Below are 18,652 nucleotides of genomic sequence, written 5' to 3' on the forward strand. Positions count from 1 at the left end.
GCGTATATCAGACTTAATATAGTGCCTTCTAAATTGCCCTTATGAAGGATCTAACGAGTCATATAATCTTTCAAGAACCAAATGCGATTAGACTGGTTAACATGTCACAAGCCCTCTTGGGCCAACCAGGTTACCCACGTGGGCGCACAGGTAAGTACGCATTTATAACCTCCACTGCCACTTAAATATAAATGATCGCCCTCGTTCATGCCTCCACCAGCGGTGCGACGCATCCGCAACAAAGGCGGCAGAAAAAAGGCCTCAAGGTCAATAACCCACCTGTTTTTTTTATCCTCCCTACCGCATAAGAAAAATTTCATCAATAAATCTTTCTCCAGTGAAGCCAACGCTTCATGTGTCGTAAATGGTACAGTCGAATCTACCGCCCAAGTGACTCTACTGCAACATTAGCCCCCCGGCCACCTTTTATCTGGTATGAGACCGCGCCTAAACTTCGCCAGCAGTCGCACTTAGATCCACAATAACTAGATACACACCCATTCCGACAGCACTTTATTACAGCAAAACTGTATACCCCTCCCCCAACGGTTGCATCGCTGTGGTCAAAAACAGTCTCCGTGGGCAACAACGACAAGGCGCCAAGGGATAAGACACCGAGCGTATGCGTCAGGCTAATCAGGCATACAGCACAGAGCTCCGAATTCATTCGAGGGAACCACAAAACGAGCATCGAAACCGCATTATGGATGATAAAGCACCTGTGAACAATGGGACCCCCCCCCCTCCTGTCCCAGCATGTGTTCCTGGTAAAGATTATGTTTGCAGATTATCTTTGAACGCTGGGCACGGATACTGTCACTAAATAGAGCAGTTCTTGCCCAAGACGCCGAGCGCTTGCATCAGGCTATGCAGGACCCAACACTTGCCGCATCTTTGGACGCCCTTCTGCTGCTGAAATGCTGTTACACGCGTTACCTTTGATTCGCATTCGGAACGACGTCAGTAGCGCAGAGCCGCGGAGCAGGGACGACAAGCTAAGCCTACCAGAGTTGAGCGACTAGGACGCGTAAACAACAAAATGGCGGTGCCCATGAACCGTCGCAGAGTAAACAAATGTCACGTAATGGAAACTGACCAATGATCATGGCGGCGGCACGGAACAATAGGAGAAAATAGCGCCGATACTCTGTACCCTCATCTAGTGTCACTAGCTGAGCGCAAGCCACAAGCCTGCCGAGACGACGAGAAACACTTCATACCCTCCTCTACCACCATTTGTAGTGGCTTACAACAACTCTGCTAGACATCCACTTTCGCAGGGCGGGATGGCGGCCAATTTTCCACTTAAAAGTGGTCTCGCACCAGTAGCCTGAGTGGGGGGTCTGTCTTCTTCTCAGTTACGGACTTCCTCTTTTTGACCTGGGTCTTCAAGTTCATCCAAGACTTAGGGCCGTATTCTGAGCCCCTCCACCAGTTCATCTGCCCCCTCCACTCGGCTGAGGGGAGGATTGCGCAATACTTTTGCTCGGGGGAAATCCATTTCAAGGATCTCCTTCACTGGAGGCTCGAGTGGAGGAAGGATTCAGAATATCAGGGTTAGACTTCTTATCAGTACAGTGTCGTCAGCACTGATCTTGTGTTTGTGATTTAACCTTCACCTTCTGTCTCCCGTTGCCGCCTCCCCCTTTTACATCATTCGCCTTCCTCCTCAAATAAAAGTTACACTGCTACTAATTATTTCCTAAGAAGTTCACAAATAAAGCAAGAGGAGGTCAGATGCCGCACTACGTCACCCTGCACGCTCACTCCACGATGGCCTTCTGCTTCATTCATAACTCTGACTTCAAGCAGTACTTTGTTGACGTTTAGAGGATAATTGAGAACTATTACGAGCGTGTTTTGTTTCTGTGCAACATGGTAATGAGTTGAAGGGGCCCTGGAAGCAGAATTCAAGCTTGATTCATTCGAAAGACTGCCTCGTTAGAATAATTAGAAAAACAGTGACACCACTTTTAACGCAAACTTCACACAAATAAGCTGCATAATGAGGAAAACGGAGAATACCCTTGGGACACCCAATCTACTTTTCCGCAATGAACTCGTGACGTATTATGGGTTGCGATTATCGTTGCGATTGTCTGAGGCCGACAAAATTCAACACAAATTAAACACCGATTATGAGCTCGCAGACTCAGTTATTGGCTCTTAAATTTAGCGCACATTTTTTCATAGGAGTAAGAATGTTGGGCTAAGCAATGGCATCTACGAAAGAACGCGTAAACATGGAAGTGCTAGTGCGTACGAAGCGCACTAAGCCGTCGAGTGCTTTGGGCTTGTCTGACACGACAGTGGCCAACTGCCATAAATAAACACTGCCACTTACGTGACCCTTCCTGTCGAGTCGTACACAATGTTTCAATACACGGTTGCTATCAACCGTAACAATCGGCCAGGTACAAATCCGGTCCGAAAAAAACCATGTGAGTGCAGTTGCCCTTCAGCGGTATGGTTACGCCGTTACGCCATCTATGAAGGCAGACGGTAACCAGTCGAACAAAAAAAAAAATGTTTGGCCGTTGGCGGCACCCGAGTCTGTAGTATTAACTCTATGGCGGCACCCTTATTCAAGAAATTACCTTTTGTTTTACAAATATTCTCGGTATACGTCATTGTCGACGTCACAAAACGCATGATGCGGCGGAAGAATTAAAATTTTGACTTAAAATGTTTAATTTCTCAGTTAATAAGGCATTGTTTGCTGCCGGACGAGAGCTGAGGGCACTATAAAACACCAAATATATTGGCTAAAACAAACTTTTATTTTGTCTTCATGGCCCCTTTAACGCCCACGGGGACGACGACATCAGTTAGGCCTCACTTGTTTCTCTCTGCGAGTGCTCTTTACGAACTTATCATCGCCACCAACACCGCTGTTCGCAGAAACTTGCTCAGTTTATTTGCCGGAAACATTGCAGCGACCGGGGAAAGGAAACTTACAGTGCTGTGAGTATAGGAATACGCCCGTTACGCCAGCAGCAGTTACTTATTACTGCAGAATACGCATTAAGCGTGAAAACATATTTTTTTTCCTTATAGAATTACGATCTGCGACAACCCGTCGCTGTGGCTCAGTGGCTAAGGCGTTGTGCTGCTGAGCACAATGTCGCGGGTTATATTCCCGGCTGCGGCGGCCGCTTTTCCGATGGAGGCGAAAAGCAAAGACGCCCGTGTGTGCGAGATTTGGGTGCACGTTAAAGATACCCAGGTGGTGAAAATTAATCCGGAGACCTCCAGTAAGGCGCGCGTCATTCCCTGCGTTGCGTCGGCGCGTTGAACTCCATAACCAACCAACGATCCGTGACAAATTGAGGGGCACGAAAAGGCGTGGCAAAGCCTCAACGATAAAAAAAGAGACTTCATGTTAAGTTTTAATAAAATTTGTTGTGAGAGGTACAGAAGTGCTAGGTGAGGTCGAGAGCAGTGATCACAGGGTGGTGAGGAGTAGAAAGGAGAGAACGAAGCTAGTATACAAAAAGGAAATTAAACTTTTAGTCGATGGTAGAGACGACGCAAAAGTTTAGAATAATGATTCCGACCAAATTTGCGGTATCAGTCGGAGAGAATGAAGATACCGAGTGGAAACCTAAGATAACGACATCAAGAACAGAATCGGCAGGAGGCCAAGAACGTGAAAGAAGAAGCTGGTAAACTACCTCACTGAGATAAACGAAGGCACTTGTTGAAAAATACCGAATAATAAAAGGGCCAAGAACGGAGGGGCCAATCGAATTTGCGCAGCTGTCAAAACTGATTAGAGGGCTTTGCGACACTTTTCTCCGACCATCAGGTACGGCCTTTGTGGTAAAATATATTGCTTCACAGATCTCCTTCCACAAAAGTTTTCAAAATGTGTTTAGTATGAGCGGAATATGCACGATGACAAAGTGTGTTCGCCGTTTTATGCTCCGTTCCTTTTCTGGTCAGTCCAGCATTACAGCAACGTGGGGTCTAGAAGCTGAAGCGTGGGGTCTAGAGAGAGCGAGGATCCACATCCAACGACCTCCGATATTCACGGGACTGCGAATTGTTTCCGTTCTCCGCAACTCAGAGTGCTCTACGTGTTGTGCACTGCGCGCAGAGCGAGACAGTGCAGGCTTTGGTGCCATGCTCGCGCCCGCTTCTAGGCTTTCCGCCTCTCAGCGCTTAACGTTGGGGAAATTAGAGCGTAGGGCAGTCGTCTGCGTTTAGTCGGGCAATGGGTCCGGAACTGCGAGTACGGCTGGAGATGATTGCCGCGCGAAACGGGTTGTGACCCGTAGCCGGACGCGGTGCGCAGAAAGCCGCCAAAAAAGAAAGACGGCCAGCCGCCGCGGAATCACCCGACCAGCGCGGCGACATGATTTGGGGCTTGGGGAGTAGCCAAATCTTGAGCATCTAGTCAAGTATAAGATTCGATTCGAATCCGAGTTTTGATTTTACGATACGGTCAGCCAGGCGTGGCAACACAGCTCCAAAAGCGACGGTGCCTCCTTCACCAGTCATCGCGGCAGCATTGTTTTGCTCGCTAGCCCCAGTACTGCCGCGTACACTCTAAGACAATGTCATGTCGTCCAGCTTCGCCACAATGCAGTCGGTTTCAAATCCATGCCGCCAACAACAAAAGGTGAATTCCCAGTGTCAAACATATGATTTGAAGGAAGGAAGGAAGGAAGGATGTAGAAGGAAGGCAAGAAGGTTAACCTGGCTAGAGACCAGTTTTCTATCCTACACGTCTGAAAGGGAACACAGGCAAAAAAGAGAAAGGAAAGAATGAAGAAAAATGGGAGGATACACGTATGCCCAGCACTGAAGCATTAGACGTTGAAGTTCAGTGATTGCCACTAAAGGCTTTCAGTCTATAGCCTGGTGTTTAGGTTCGCCACCCGCAGAAAATTACGCGATGCCAAATGCATTGCCACTGCGTTCTGCAGCGCCAGAGCGCAGCTCACATTTCTGAATCAAATAGTATGCAGGCTGCTGTCTTTCGCGCAACTCGCTTTGTTGGCAGCACAGATTGGTCACTTGAGTGCATTGCGCGGAAGCTGAACTGCGGCATTGCCTTATAGTGTAGGGGGCATTGCCCCTTGCTACTGTCCGTGTCTTTTCACATGCGACAAAAGGATTGATGGCGAAATAGGCAACGCGACGTGCACTGCCATCAGCCGCTATGCTGCGGAACCGCGTGGACATTTTTAGTGGCGAAGCCACTAAATGTCATGGGGAAGCCACAGGTTTTTAGTGGCGAAGCCACAGGCGAAGCCACAGGTTTTTAGTTGACGTCTCCTGGCAATGGCGAAGCCACAGGTTTTTAGTTGACGTCTCCTGTCGTCGTCGTCGTCGTCGTCGTCGTCGTCATTCGTCTAGTGTAGCCATGGTAATAAAACACCCGGAAGCGTGTTTCGAAACGCTTCGCTGCGTAGAGCACCCACGTAACGTGTGATGTCACTGCACGCGCTATTGTTATGAGCGCCTGCTGAAAGAAGCCCACCGTTCGGGCTCAGTGCCCTCGATGCAGAGTACTGAGTACTGGCTGTGACGGCTTGGGTTCCAGCACCAGCAGGTCTACCTGTTTTTTTTATTGCTTAACTTCTTTCCTAAATTTGATTTTTTTTTCTAAACTCAAACTTACGTTCCTTTTTGTCAATAATAGCGATTTGGTATGTTTTAGGTCGCTTTAGGTTTGGGGCTCAGCCAATGACGACGTTTAATTATCGTCCTGCATCGCGCGAACAGACATGTCAGGTGTGTGCTCTGTGCAGCGAAGCGTTTGGAAATACGCCACCGGGAAACTCGTTTACGCCTCGCGCTGGAACGAAACGCGGGCTAAAAAAACGCCGGCACACTACTTTAAGCCTCGCGCTGGAGCGCTTCGTAACGCTTACTAAAAAAAAAAAAAAAAAAACACTGGGACACTCACTTACGCCTCGCCCTATAGAGCTTCGTACTTTAAAGACAACAGACTTTTACAGCAAAGCCGTATACCTCTACTTCCCAACGGTTTCATCTCGGTTGGCAAGAACTCCAAGGCGCCAAGAATACTTATACACTGCATGCTTCGCATCGCCTTAGGTTTCAAGTTAGTGGAGATAGCCCGGGATTTTTTACTCATCCAGCAGCATTTCACTTTCTCGACTTGCTTTGTTGGTTCTTTTGCATCGCCGAAAAATCGTAAAAAGCCAGAAACGCAAAGACAAATGGCAAGCTTTAATTCTTTGTTTCCAAACAAAGAGAACGCCGTCCGCCGCCAAGCAAAAAAGAAAACAGCTTTGGAAAGTGTGGTTGTTCAGTAAAAACAAAATGTCCCTAAACCTTTACTGTCGCATTAAACTTTACTTGATTTTCTGTTTTTTTCTCTGGCCATTCAGTTACGCACACACGTGCGTATGAACAATACGAGCAATCTAAAGTCCTAATACCCTACTCTAGTTTGCATGCGATTAAGAACAGGGAAGGGGATGGTCTGGAGTACCTTAATTCTCGTCAATAGAATAACTTGAAAGCTTGCAGGAGTTACCGGACTAACGAGAACATTTCGAGGAAGACGGCTCTCTCAGAAATCTTATTCCAGCCAACAAATGTTTTGGTATAAATCAGGTATTCCGACCAAAACCTTGTTCCAAAATTAGGGCCTGGCATTGACAGGCCCTATCACGACTTCCCTTATTCCCCATTCGGCGCGTCGCTCAGTAGCGTATCCTATTCTGGGAACAATAGTCAGAACAGTCGCGCAGTACGAGATCAAAATAAATACGCCAGCGGCGGACGTTTTTCACTCGCGATGGTTTCGCGCTTATCTCCGAGCGCATAAATCGCCGATAGCGAGAGTGGCAGTTATCGAGTGAAACCTTTTGTTATCACGCGCCGAAAGGAAGGGAACAGAAGCGGAGCGGCAGCAACCGCTGGGCTCGGGCGGAGCGAGGCTGATTGTGAGGCACACATAAAAAGCTGACTGCGCAATGCCAAACAGTGGGCCCCTTGAACGCGAAGATTTATTGACCAGGCTCTGCGGGGAAACGCCTCGAAGCTGGCTGCAGCCCGTGCGCGGAGAAAGAAACGACATCGGCGGCCTTCTTTTTCGCGTTTGCAGGCCTCGAATCGCCCCGTCGCTGGGTGGGTGTCCACCGAGGAAAAAAACGACAGGTGCTTACAGCAGCACTTCTTAACGTCTTGCGTCGAATTAGTGCGGAAAAAAAAAATGAAAACGTTTTGGTTTCACAAAACAAAGGAGTGAAGGACTTCCTAGTCGTTAGCAGGCTTCTGGGATTCTTCTTTTTTAGTAGAACAATGCAAGAAGTATGAGTTGGCGGAGAACGCAAAAAAAAAAAAAAAAGATGTCTGAAAGGCCCTCCCTTCAGTTAATTGTTATTATCATCGCGCGGTATTATAATATTCACGACTGTGATGGATATTATTGCGTAATGAATTTCTTTCAGACTGCTATATATATCGGCTTTAAGGTCGGGCTGCAAACGTGTTCTAGATTTAATTTCAACGCGAAGATTGAAAAGAATGTACAGCTGTCGCCGCTGATTTTAGAATTTCTATTAGCACTAAGAATAAGAGAGTTCATTAATGACTTTATTTTGCCATACATAATTTCGAAATCGGGACGTACCCGCCGCGGTGGCTCAGTGGCTAAGGCGTTGCGCTGCTGAGCACGAGGTCGCGGGTTCGATTCCCGGCCGCGGCGGCCGCTTTTCTGATGGAGGCGAAAAGCAAAAACGCCCGTGTGTACGAGATTTCGGCGCACGTTAAAGATCCCCAGGTGGTCAAAATTAATCCGGAGCCCTCCACTACGGCGCGCCTCATCGCCTGCGTTGCGTCGGCGCGTTAAACCCTACAATCAGAAATCGGGACGTTTTGAAAAGTGCGCAGACATAAATATATCACGTCTGTTAATAAAATCATAGGACCCCCCGCGGCATCTCGTCAACGGGGAAGCAGGAGAGTTGGTTGGTAGAATATCGCTGTTCAAATCTCTGATCGCGTGGGGCTGTGGCTTGACTTTTTGCAATACAACGCTGCAATAGGCCTGTTTTCTTGTGGAGAAACCCGCGGGTGTCCCATATTGACTCAACAAACTTAACTCAGCTTATTTGGGCACTGCGTGTATTGCGATAACGCTACTAGGCCCCCTGAATGATTTTTCGTGGGCGCGAGCCGTCCGCAGTTGCCGTGGTTATAAGCCGTGCTCATCAAGCGCCCGCGGTAAGCGTCCTTGAAATTACGCTAGCGGCAGCCAGGAGCTGGCGTCCGCCTGAAACAGGAATCGGGTGCAGCGACAACTGCAGTGTGGAAAGGAGTGCGCCGCTGGTAGGTTTGCCGACAGTAGTACTACGGCGGAGACGGAAAGATACTTCATTTCGGCCATCCCCGCGCGCTGGCAGAGTGACAGAGTGACGTTGGTTGGCAGCAAAGTGTAACCAATGCTATGGCTGCTCAGTTTTTTCGCTCTTGGACCCCCGACTTCCATGTCCATGACAATGAACGTGTATCGAGATAACTCTTATGTTATGTATTTCGGCCTCAACGCACTTGCGACATGCTGACACTGGATTTTCTAAGAAGGTTGAATGGTGTATGACGGCGATGACATTTCTGTGGTACTCTACGAGTGAAAGTGGTCGAAACTTTTGTTTCTTAAATACGCGTCTGTTGCTTGTTAAGTCTAAGAACGCTAAGCTAGAACTAGTCAAGCACTAATAAAAGCTTGTAAATTTCATGCCCAGTGCTTGTGTAACTTGATCGTTTGCTCTACAGCTATCAAATTCACAGACGATAATTTATTTCATTCAACTTGCTCACCGCTAGCTACCTCGCAGACGATCGCTCACATCAGTGCTCTGGAAGGATGGTGCAATGAAGGTACGGACAACTCTCGGCCCAGCAGATAGAGATGTTCGGTCCAGCTGAACGAAATTGCTGGCTGAATGATTCTGCAGGCATTTTGAACGGCTTAGCATTTTTTCTCGCCCACCTGTTGTGCCGGCGATCCAATAACCAGGAACCAGGCGATGACAGGTACACTCGGAGCTCTTTGTATCAAGTAACTCTCAGGTACATCATTGCTTGAACTGCCAAAATCGTCTGCTCCGACAAGCCGTGGTTCAACGCAATAGCTCTGCCATGCCTGATTTGTGTCACATCCACTTGTTCGCTTATAGCTAACCAGAGTCGCGTAAAACTGACACTTTGAAACGAACCCCAAACGGACCAAAATGAAAAGTCCGCCTCCGGTCGCTTACAAGCAGATATGGTTTACGTATTCAAGATAAAGAAACCTATGTGCCGCTACCCAGGACCACGTTTTACCTTGAAACATCAGCCTTAGCCATAGTTTAACAATAACTCATTCTTTTTGTGTTTAGCACACTCGATTTTCTTTTTAGGACACTCAATATCATGTGGCCGCTTCCTCGATACGGAAGTGCTGACGCCTCAGATAATGTAGGAGACGCTTTTCACCTGGTGTCATCCTATTTCCCTTTCCTTTCGAGTTCAGGCTTTTAACGAATGCCGCATTCAAATTTAGGCAAGAAGTGCCCTTGGTGGAACCATCCTGGAATTTCCAGACGTAAACTGTTTAACCGGGAACGTTAAAAACGAAATATTAGGCGTAAAAACCGCGCCCTTCGCAAATCCCATGCTCAAGTTTTTGTGCAGTCTGCGTGCAGAAGTGTACATTTCTGGCGCCGCTAGATGCTCAAAATATAAAACTGATGCCTTTTGAGTGGGAAGATCTGGGCTCATTCGCAGAGGGTTGCGAAGGAGGGATCCGCCTCCACGCCAGTAAGTGTGATCTGAAGGAGAACTCATTTTTGAAAGCCTGGCTCAATTTTTTTTGGCTTATTCCGTACGTCCAGTTTTCTCCTTATAAATTGAATTACGGTTGCAATACTGACGCTTATGACTTTTGTTGTTCAACAAAGAGATGTGTCGGAATCATGGTGTTTCAGAACTATAATTAGAATATGTATGGCGTAGAATAGTACTATATTGTAATAGAATGACATAGTAGTACTATTACACCTCCATTAAGACTTAATCCTTGTAGTTAAGTGATGGAACTTATACCTCAATACCATAGGTTAAGCTTAAATTATATCTATTTCTGCCTATTGCTTGGGAATTTTCAGCTCATAAGGACGCTTTTACGAAGTTCTTCGCTCTGCCTATTTTTTTTTTACCAGTTGCAAAAGCTTACTCCCGAAATTGTAAATGTCAGTTTTCGTACTGGCATTCGCAAAGTATTTCCTTCGATTCCAAAATATTCTAACAAAATCATTTTCCTTCAGGTGGTCATCATCATCATAATCATCATCATCACCATCATCAACATCAGCCTCAATTCCGTGGAAGTAAACACGAGTGCTTAATCGCGCTCAATATTGTGAAACTTTTTAAGTTAGAGACGCCAAGCTATCGTGACAAGTAGAGTCGACTCTCGATAATTTCAAGTCGCGTAATTGTCATCATCAGCCTATCTACGCCCACTGCAGATCAAAGGCCTCTCCCATAGATCTCCAATTATCCGGTCCTGTGCTAAATGCGACCAATTGATTCCCGCAAACTTCTTGATCTCATCTGCCCATCTAACTTTCTGCCGCCCCCTGCAACGCTTGCCTTCTCTTGGGATCCACTCTGTTACCCTTAATGACCAACGGTTATCTTGCCTTCGCATTAAAAGCCCTGCCCACGTCCATTTCTTCTTCTTAATTTCTACTAAGATGTCCTTAACACGTGTTTGCTCCCTGACCCACTCCGCTCTCTTCTTGTTCCTTAATGTTACACCTATCATCTTCCGCTCCATTGCCCGCTGAGTTGTTCTCAATTTCAAGTAGTAGTAGTAGTAAAAAACTTTATTATAAAGTCTGATTATTTAGCACTCAGAGGGTGGTGCCCTTAGTTCAGGGCCCCATTTGCTGCGGCGATCAGTCTTGCCCGGTCGATCAGTCCGCGCTGGTCGTCCAAGGCTGAGCTTCAAACATTTTTGCTTTTAACGCAGCTGGTGTTCACGTTTATGTGCTCAAAAAATCGCAACACCTCGTGAGATCGGGCGACATGGGCACCCCAATTCCAAGCCTTGAGGCGTGCGAACGTAGCAAACGCTGTCAATGCAACGTCAGCAGATCTGCCCGGTCATGGTCCGGCTGCGTCTTGGCGTCGTCCGCCGCCGCGTTGATTAGTCGCCCCTGACAATCTTATCTGCTATTTTCCTCGGAGAAATTTTGTTACAGTGCTGACAACGCATGGAAGCAGTGAAAGTAGAAGCGCTGACCTCACCCCCCAATTGCAGCACTAGGTTGGTGAAACCTGTAGAAGGGCGATTAATCGCGGGAGCCTTGCCGCTTCGCCGCCATTTTGAGCCGGTACTGCGTCGTGCGCGGACGTCGCTGAGGATTTCGCGATCCTGGTACGCTCGTTGATGTTGCAAATGCAGACGTTTCTTACGGTTTTCATTGCAGAGAACACCATTCTTGCGTTTGTTTGTGCGTGTGCCGCAATCTTCGGGACCAGACGGCTGCCTCGTCGCACGTGACAACTCTGAGCACCCTACTACAGCCATATCCACGTCCACGGAGGCTCTTCAAAGTGGTGAGTTCCGTGGCAAAGCCTCGGGGCGAGTAGCTGCGTACGAAGAAGCCAGGCTTGGGATTAATTTCACCATCTTGAATTTAAACTTCACCTCGAACGGAACGGCATTCGCTCGTGAGCACAACGCTTTTTGGCTCGCGAATTGCGGGGTATTAGTATCCGTGAAAGCCTCGTGACAGGAAGTAGGCGCCAGCATTAGTGGAAGCGGCGCAGTGGTCGTGGGTGACCTTTGCGGTGCTGCCTCTAGGTCCGCTAGCTTTCCCGACGGCAACGTAATGGCCTTTGGAACCTATGCGTTGCTGTTTCGATGAAGCAGCTAACAAGCCCTCGCAAGGTCTTCGCGCAGCTAACTGTCCTGTTCCGAACGCCGTAACGACAGTGCTGACTTCACGTGAAATTTTGTACCCGATGTTTGCGAGTTACGAATTAAGGGCATAGACATGGCGTCCGCTGGACGATGACGGCGTTCAGAATTCCCGCGACACTCGTCCAGCGCCACTGAATCACGGGCCGCTGGTCTGCGGTTCGTGGCTCCCATCGGACTGTGTTGCGTCTGGGGGCTGCGGCAAAGACGTGTGCCTGTTTTTTTTTTTGTTTTTTTTTGTCCTCTGTTTGTTTCAGTGCGGCATTACAGCATTTTTCATGATCACGATTGCCTGAGTCTGCTGCCGGCCGGATCATCTTGTACCATATTTCTCGTTACGAAGTTCAGTAATGCTTGATGTCGGGCTAGTTGGTGTAACATGCATTTGATGGGAAGTTGCGCTGGGTTTGCTTACAAAGACGGACACAGAAAAGAAAACGTGCTTTCACGAGAAAACGCTCGTTGGTTTTTCAGTAATTAAACAACTCTTGCTTTGCGTGTTGACTCCTGCGCTCGCCTGCTTTGGATAGCTTGAGCGTAATTTAGTGGGCACCCAATTCAAATGCGTTTAAAAATCCCAATTCACAAGTGGCGTACAGGATACAATGCTGCGTGATCCATGCTAACAAGGCAAACAAAAAGTAAGAATTGAGGTTAGATTAATGGGCTGCTTAGGCCTACGATACACGGACGAAGACGAAGAAACACGCAGCACGAACGGGAAAGCGCATTTCCGTTGCGTTCGTGTTTTTTTTTCTTCGTCCATGTATCGTTAGCCTAAGCAGCGCATTAATCTAACCTCGGTCTGAAATAAACCAACTAGCCCAGAAAAGGGCTTTACTAGGAAAAAGTAAAGAAAAATGATAATGCTTCAAAGCGGTCTAAAAATGAAAAAAAAAAAACGCTAAAAGCGAGGTCTGGTGCATGGGAAGACAAAACACGAACTGAACAAAAGCAAACCATTTATAAATCATTACAAGTCATGGCAATGGGTATAGGAACTGTTTGCAGCCAATTTTTTACATCTTCAGGAAATTTTCAATGAATAGTAGTAGATTTTCCGACATAAATATGCATCTTACTGCAGCAATTAAAAGTTCAAAGCAAACTAATAACAAAATAAAACATTTCCTCACTAAGTTGCATTCTTAGGCCGAACTTCGGCCTCGTATACGGTTTACGTTCTGTTAACGTAATTTTGTAAGTCCTCCAGCGAGCAGAGCGATGAAAGGCAATTCCAAGTCATAAAAAATAAATTTTAGGAAGAAGAGGAAGCTTCAAGTTGGTTTTAGTAGCGTGATCGATTGATTAGTCTATTTGGTGTTCTATGGTTAGTACAGTTTAGCGCACAAAATGGACATGGAAGGCGAAAAAGACACTACACAAGTGCGCTACTGCAACTGAAATTTATTACAAAGCGGCTTCCTTATAAAGACGCTAATAACAGATAAAACTGTACAAAAAAACAAGGGGAAAGTCACGAGATCTAATTCGGCACGATCAGACACCCGTCATCAACCCGTGCACCAGCCAACCCATGAAATTCAACTTCTCTCGCCGATAAATGCAAAAATGGCCCGCTGATGCAGCTGTCTTGCTCACTCTGAAGATATGCTGCTTTATTATCCCCTAGTGCGCTGGTTCCTTGATTTGAAAAGCACCTCACATTTTCCAAAGAACGGACTGCGACCTCCATTTCTGCAATCTTTGCAGTGGGCAACTAAATGTCCCTCAATGCCGCGGCGTGCATTTATTGCATGTTCACAAAAACGAACGTTATGGCATCGTCCTGTTTGAACTACGTAAGACTTTCCGCATTTCAGAAAAAGGAGCTAAACAACGCTTTTCAACACAGCAAACATACTTATTTTTATGCTGGATGTTGCACTGATTCTTTTTGGAGTGTAGGCCGGTGCGCGCGCATAACCTCTAGTTGTAATAAAGAACCGGCCAGTTCCCTTGAAATACGAAACCCGAAACTTGGTAGTTTCTCCTCGTAAAGAACATTACTTGCGCAGTTAGTGAAACAGGTTACATGTTTTTACCCCCCCCCCCCCCGATTTCTTTTCCTGCCAACATACGGCCTAGTTTTGCCAACATACACGAGGCAAAAAACGGCCCATTATGAATGCAAAGCCAAGGAGGTTTTGCATTATGAAATAAGCAAAGCCAGAGAAAAACGCACCAGCACACCATTATTGCCCCTTTTCCCAAAAGAAATAACATTTTGAGATGAATTTTCTTTAATCCTGTATCTTTGCGCAATCGCTGCTATCGTATCTTAGAATTTTTCGCTATTATGTTTATGACATCAAGTTTCTTGGATGCTCAGAAAATGAGCAGTTGGATATCAGAGCCTGTCTCTCATGCTTTATTTTCCTTCGTCACATTTCTTCGCGCTATTGGAATACACTTCAAGATTGTGAACAAACGAACTCACACCAGAATTCTTCCACTTGCGAGGTAGTTATTGAGAAAGCATTGCTGTCCCGTTGCTGAACGTCAACATTGTTATTGTACTATCTTTTTTTTAATTTTGCGCCTTTTTCTTTACTAGGTTACTATGACTAAACACATACCCACCCTCTCTCGTTAAACAAAGGGGACATTTACGGGAACGCACTTCCTACTTTGCTATAGGAGGTGAGAGGGAATAAACATATTCCCTCATTACTACTTCCTTACTACCCTCATTCGTTACTACCCTCATTACTACATAATTACTTCTTTGATCAGCATGGTCCCGGTACTGATGTAGGCATCAATACATGTCTGTAACAGAAGCTGGAGGGCCACAGCGCATTCACAACGTTTACCTTCATTTAACTAGTCACCGAGCTGTGGTATTTATTTATTTATTTTTCTCGTTATAAAATTACCTCGGCGTAGTCAATGGCTTAACACATGCCAACCAATCAGTACTATATAACTTTTGAACTCTCGTTCCTTGCACAAACAGCGAGACCCTCTCATATGTTGATGTTTCGCGCTCATCTGTAATCCGGGCGAAAGTGGTTCAAATCCCTTACAGACCAAAATTCGCCCATTTTTTCGTCACCTCAGTTACCCGGCTTTTGAGCCATCTTTCAGCCATCAGCCATCACCCTTCATCTTTGAGCCATTCTTTGAGCCATCAGCCATTTTCTGTGCCGTCTGTGTGCCAGTACCTGGAATTTTCGACGCACCAAATGAACTTGTGGTTTTACAAAAAATTACACCATCTCCCCGAAAGGAACTATGTGGTGATGCAAAGCATGGGGATTCCGTGTAGGTTCCACACCGGAGCAGAACCGGCGCAGGCGGTGTCTCCGAGCAGACTGAACGCCGCGCAGCGCACGCACCTGCTTTTATACAGATGGAGGAGAGACGCGCATGCGCAGTGGGGGTGTGGACGGCGCAACAACAAGGGAGGGACATAGCCCCGACCATGAGATGGCTCCTGGAGCGACAGTGTCGCCGGTGTCTTCCTGGGCCGGCACGAGACGAGACGAGCGAGGAGGAGGACAGCGGCGTTATGCAAGTGTACACAGATGGATCTGTACAACAGCCGATGGGCAGAGCCGGAGCCGCCTGCACGGCCCTAGAACTCGGCATCAGCCAGGTGTGCAGCCTGCCCTTCCCTGCCTCATCCACCCACGCAGAGCTGGCTGGACTCCACTTGGCTGCAGATCTTCTTCTCAAGCAGGGCACCCAGGCCCGGGGGGCCATCATCCTGACTGACTCACGGTCTGCCCTCCTCCGTCTGCGTGCCGCCGACCAGCCAACCAGCTCTAGCGGCTACGTTGAGCGGTCGCTGGCGGCCAAGCTCCATGCGGTGGAAGCGCAGGGGTGTCCACTGCGACTTCACTGGATGCCATCGCACGTGAACATCATAGGCAAAGAGGTTGCAGACGCCTTAGCCAAAGGTGCTGCTCGCCAGGCAGGGGTTCCAGCCTCCCGGGATGTGGTGTCAGTTGACGCTGCAAGGACTATCCTGGCACGAGTGGTGGAGGCCATGCATCCAGATTCCCGAGTAGTCAGTGGCCAGGCCCCACGGGTCTTGCCCGGACGCATTAGCAGAGACGCCCGGTCGCTCCTTCTTCGCCTGCGGCTCAATTGCTGCAACGTGGGAGCGCGCTTGCACCACCAAGGCCGCCGAGCATCCCCCACCTGCGCCAACTGCCCAGAGCCTGAGACGCTAGAGCACTTGCTGTGCTCTTGCCCGCAGCACGACACCGCAAGAGCACAACTCCGGGCCGAACTCCAGCGACTCGGTGCCCCAAGCCACAAGCTAGAAGACTTCCTGTTCCCCACGGGACCGGACGCCATCCGACGGGAGGTCTTCCAGCACGTAGTCAACTTCCTGGTTACAACAGGACTAGCGCTGCGTTTGTAGCCATCGAGTCATGGACTAAACGAACGCGATATAGACTATCTCCCACTCTCCTACCGCTCTTCTCTTCCCCCTTCTCTCTTCCTATCCTTTGAAGCCCCAATCCCCTTCCCTGGACTGGGTCGTATGAGGGTGAACTCCCCGTTGAGTTCAACAATACCCCCAGGCCTTTTCTCTTCCCTCCTTTGTTAATAAATCACCACCACCACCACCCCAGCTGGTTAGGGCTCCTGGAGCGACAGTGTTGCCGGTGTCTTCCTGCCTTCCTGAGCCGGCAGGAGACGAGCCGAGCGGTGAGGAGGAGAGCGGCGTTATCACAGCTGGCGTGGAGAGGGGGACGAGGAGGAGAGGTGCGGACGCCGGACGCCTACGGACGACGGAGGGTCGACTAAGATTTTGATTTGATTGTAGGGTTTAACGCGCCGACGCAACGAAGGCGATGAGGAGCGCCGTAGTGGAGGGCTCCGGATTAATTTTGACCACCTGGGGATCTTTATCGTGCGCCGAAATCTGGTACACACGGGCGTTTTTGCTTTTCGCCTCCATCAGAAAAGCGGCCGCCGCGGCCGGGAATCGACCCGCGACCTCGTGCTCAGCAGCGCAACGCCTTAGCCACTCAGCCACCGCGGCGGGTAGGGGGGTGGGTCGACTAAGAGATGCTTTGCATCCAAAAGGAACTGGCTCCCTAATGCGAACTCCTATACTCCCTAATGCGATATTTGGGCGCAGTAGCAGTGCGCTGAGGGAGCACTCATTCGTTGGTTCTATCGGCGGTAGCTATGGTGAGCCTCTATGGCGGCGGCGCGAAGTGCTTCTCAGGAAGAGACCGCGAACTGCGTCTTACGCGAACGCACATCATAGTCACGCGCCCGACCCCCTCACGTTTTCGATCCAGCATCGCGACGTCGAGCGCCTCGTGCGGGCACAGCATACTGCCCCCTCTCCTCGCCCACCGCAAACATTCCGAGAGCACTAGCACGCGCCGCCACGGCGAACCGCCCTCCCTTCCCAATTTTGCGACACTCTCCTCCTTTGCTTTCTTTCATCGTTCGATTTTTCCTTCACTTGTCGTTCCACGTCATCGTTCCCTCAGTTAACGCCGAACACCGGCTCAGCCCAGAGTCGGCCGCCGAAGGGCTGCGCCCTAAAACGTGCATTCTCGGTGAAACATGCCACACAACCGCACCCGCTGTCCCTCGGTTTTTTATATGTTCAGTACAGCGGCGTGAAAACATTTAGCTTCCATGATTCCGCTCGTCCATGCTCGGAATTGCTACTCACGGAGAAAATACTCGGAATCGCCAGTGGCGCCACCTCAGGGCCCGAACAGAAACTTTCTAAGCTATGACACCTTCGGTATTCGGACTCTTATTGGCTGTGGCCGCACGACGTTCGCAACGATGGCACGACTGCATCTGGCTTCCCAGTCCCACGTCGTGAGCGTCCTGCGACCAGCGAATGACGCCAAAACCGGTCCTAACGATCAGTCGTAACGATCAGTCGCATGCGTATCGCGTGCACCAGTCGTCCATGTGTCTCGCGCTTTAGTGCGCCAGCAATCATCCCACGGGGTCGTCCTTCGTTTGCGATTTGGGTATTCGAAGCTTTGACAATTGATTGAACACACTTTCAGCGAAGGTTGGACGCGCTTTTAGTTTTCGCGCTTCGCTCAACTTTCTTTGGGAATGGAAGGTGAATTTCTTTTGGGCCTACGGAATCTAGCATTAGGAGCTCTCAAAGCAAAAATGTTCATCCGGAAGTGTTCACCCGGAAGTTTTACGGCGCAAATGCAGAATTAGCCATCGCTTTTTTCTACTCGCAACCGTAGAGCATAGGGCGAACGCACCCTGATAGCGACGTAGCTTGTGGTGATCTCTAACCATGGCTTCCTTTTTAGGAGCATTATCAACCAATCCAAACATTGAGATCGTTACGAATGCCTTTGTCAAGCTTAGCACCCGGTATCGTAGTTGTATCTACTGCACAACACTGGAATGAGTTATTCTTGTCTCAGAGTGGTACGCCACTAACGCGGCACTTCGACATTAAAATGTTCTTTTTTGATACTGAGCTGTTTGCGGTACGACTTTCGGTCATGACGCGTGAGACGTAAAAGAATCACATTTTTCAGCGGGCGCCCCCTCCTTTCTTCTAGCCTAGGCCGAGGGCCTTTGTCTTTTCTGAGAAGGCCTCTCAATCATACTTATTTCGCGCCTGCACTCGGCGCTTTCCTCGGGAGTGCAGCCATCTTTCACGTGCCTGATGCTTTCGGCATGAAGCGTTCGCGACCTTCGGGTAAGTGAGCCGTGAGAGTACGGCCA

The 18,652-nt window shown here is 48.6% G+C and overlaps 1 protein-coding gene across 8 annotated transcripts in view; it reads right to left on the reverse strand.

Annotated features, from left to right (window-relative positions):
* Gluclalpha (glycine receptor alpha 1) overlaps positions 1-18,652 on the reverse strand; it is a 364,471-nt gene that overhangs the window by 73,343 nt on the left and 272,476 nt on the right. The window lies entirely within an intron of this gene.

The sequence above is a fragment of the Haemaphysalis longicornis genome, unplaced genomic scaffold (assembly GCF_048455015.1).
Source record: "Haemaphysalis longicornis isolate Haplotype H1 unplaced genomic scaffold, Haemaphysalis longicornis Haplotype H1 scaffold_4, whole genome shotgun sequence".
Lineage (NCBI taxonomy): Eukaryota > Metazoa > Arthropoda > Arachnida > Ixodida > Ixodidae > Haemaphysalis > Haemaphysalis longicornis.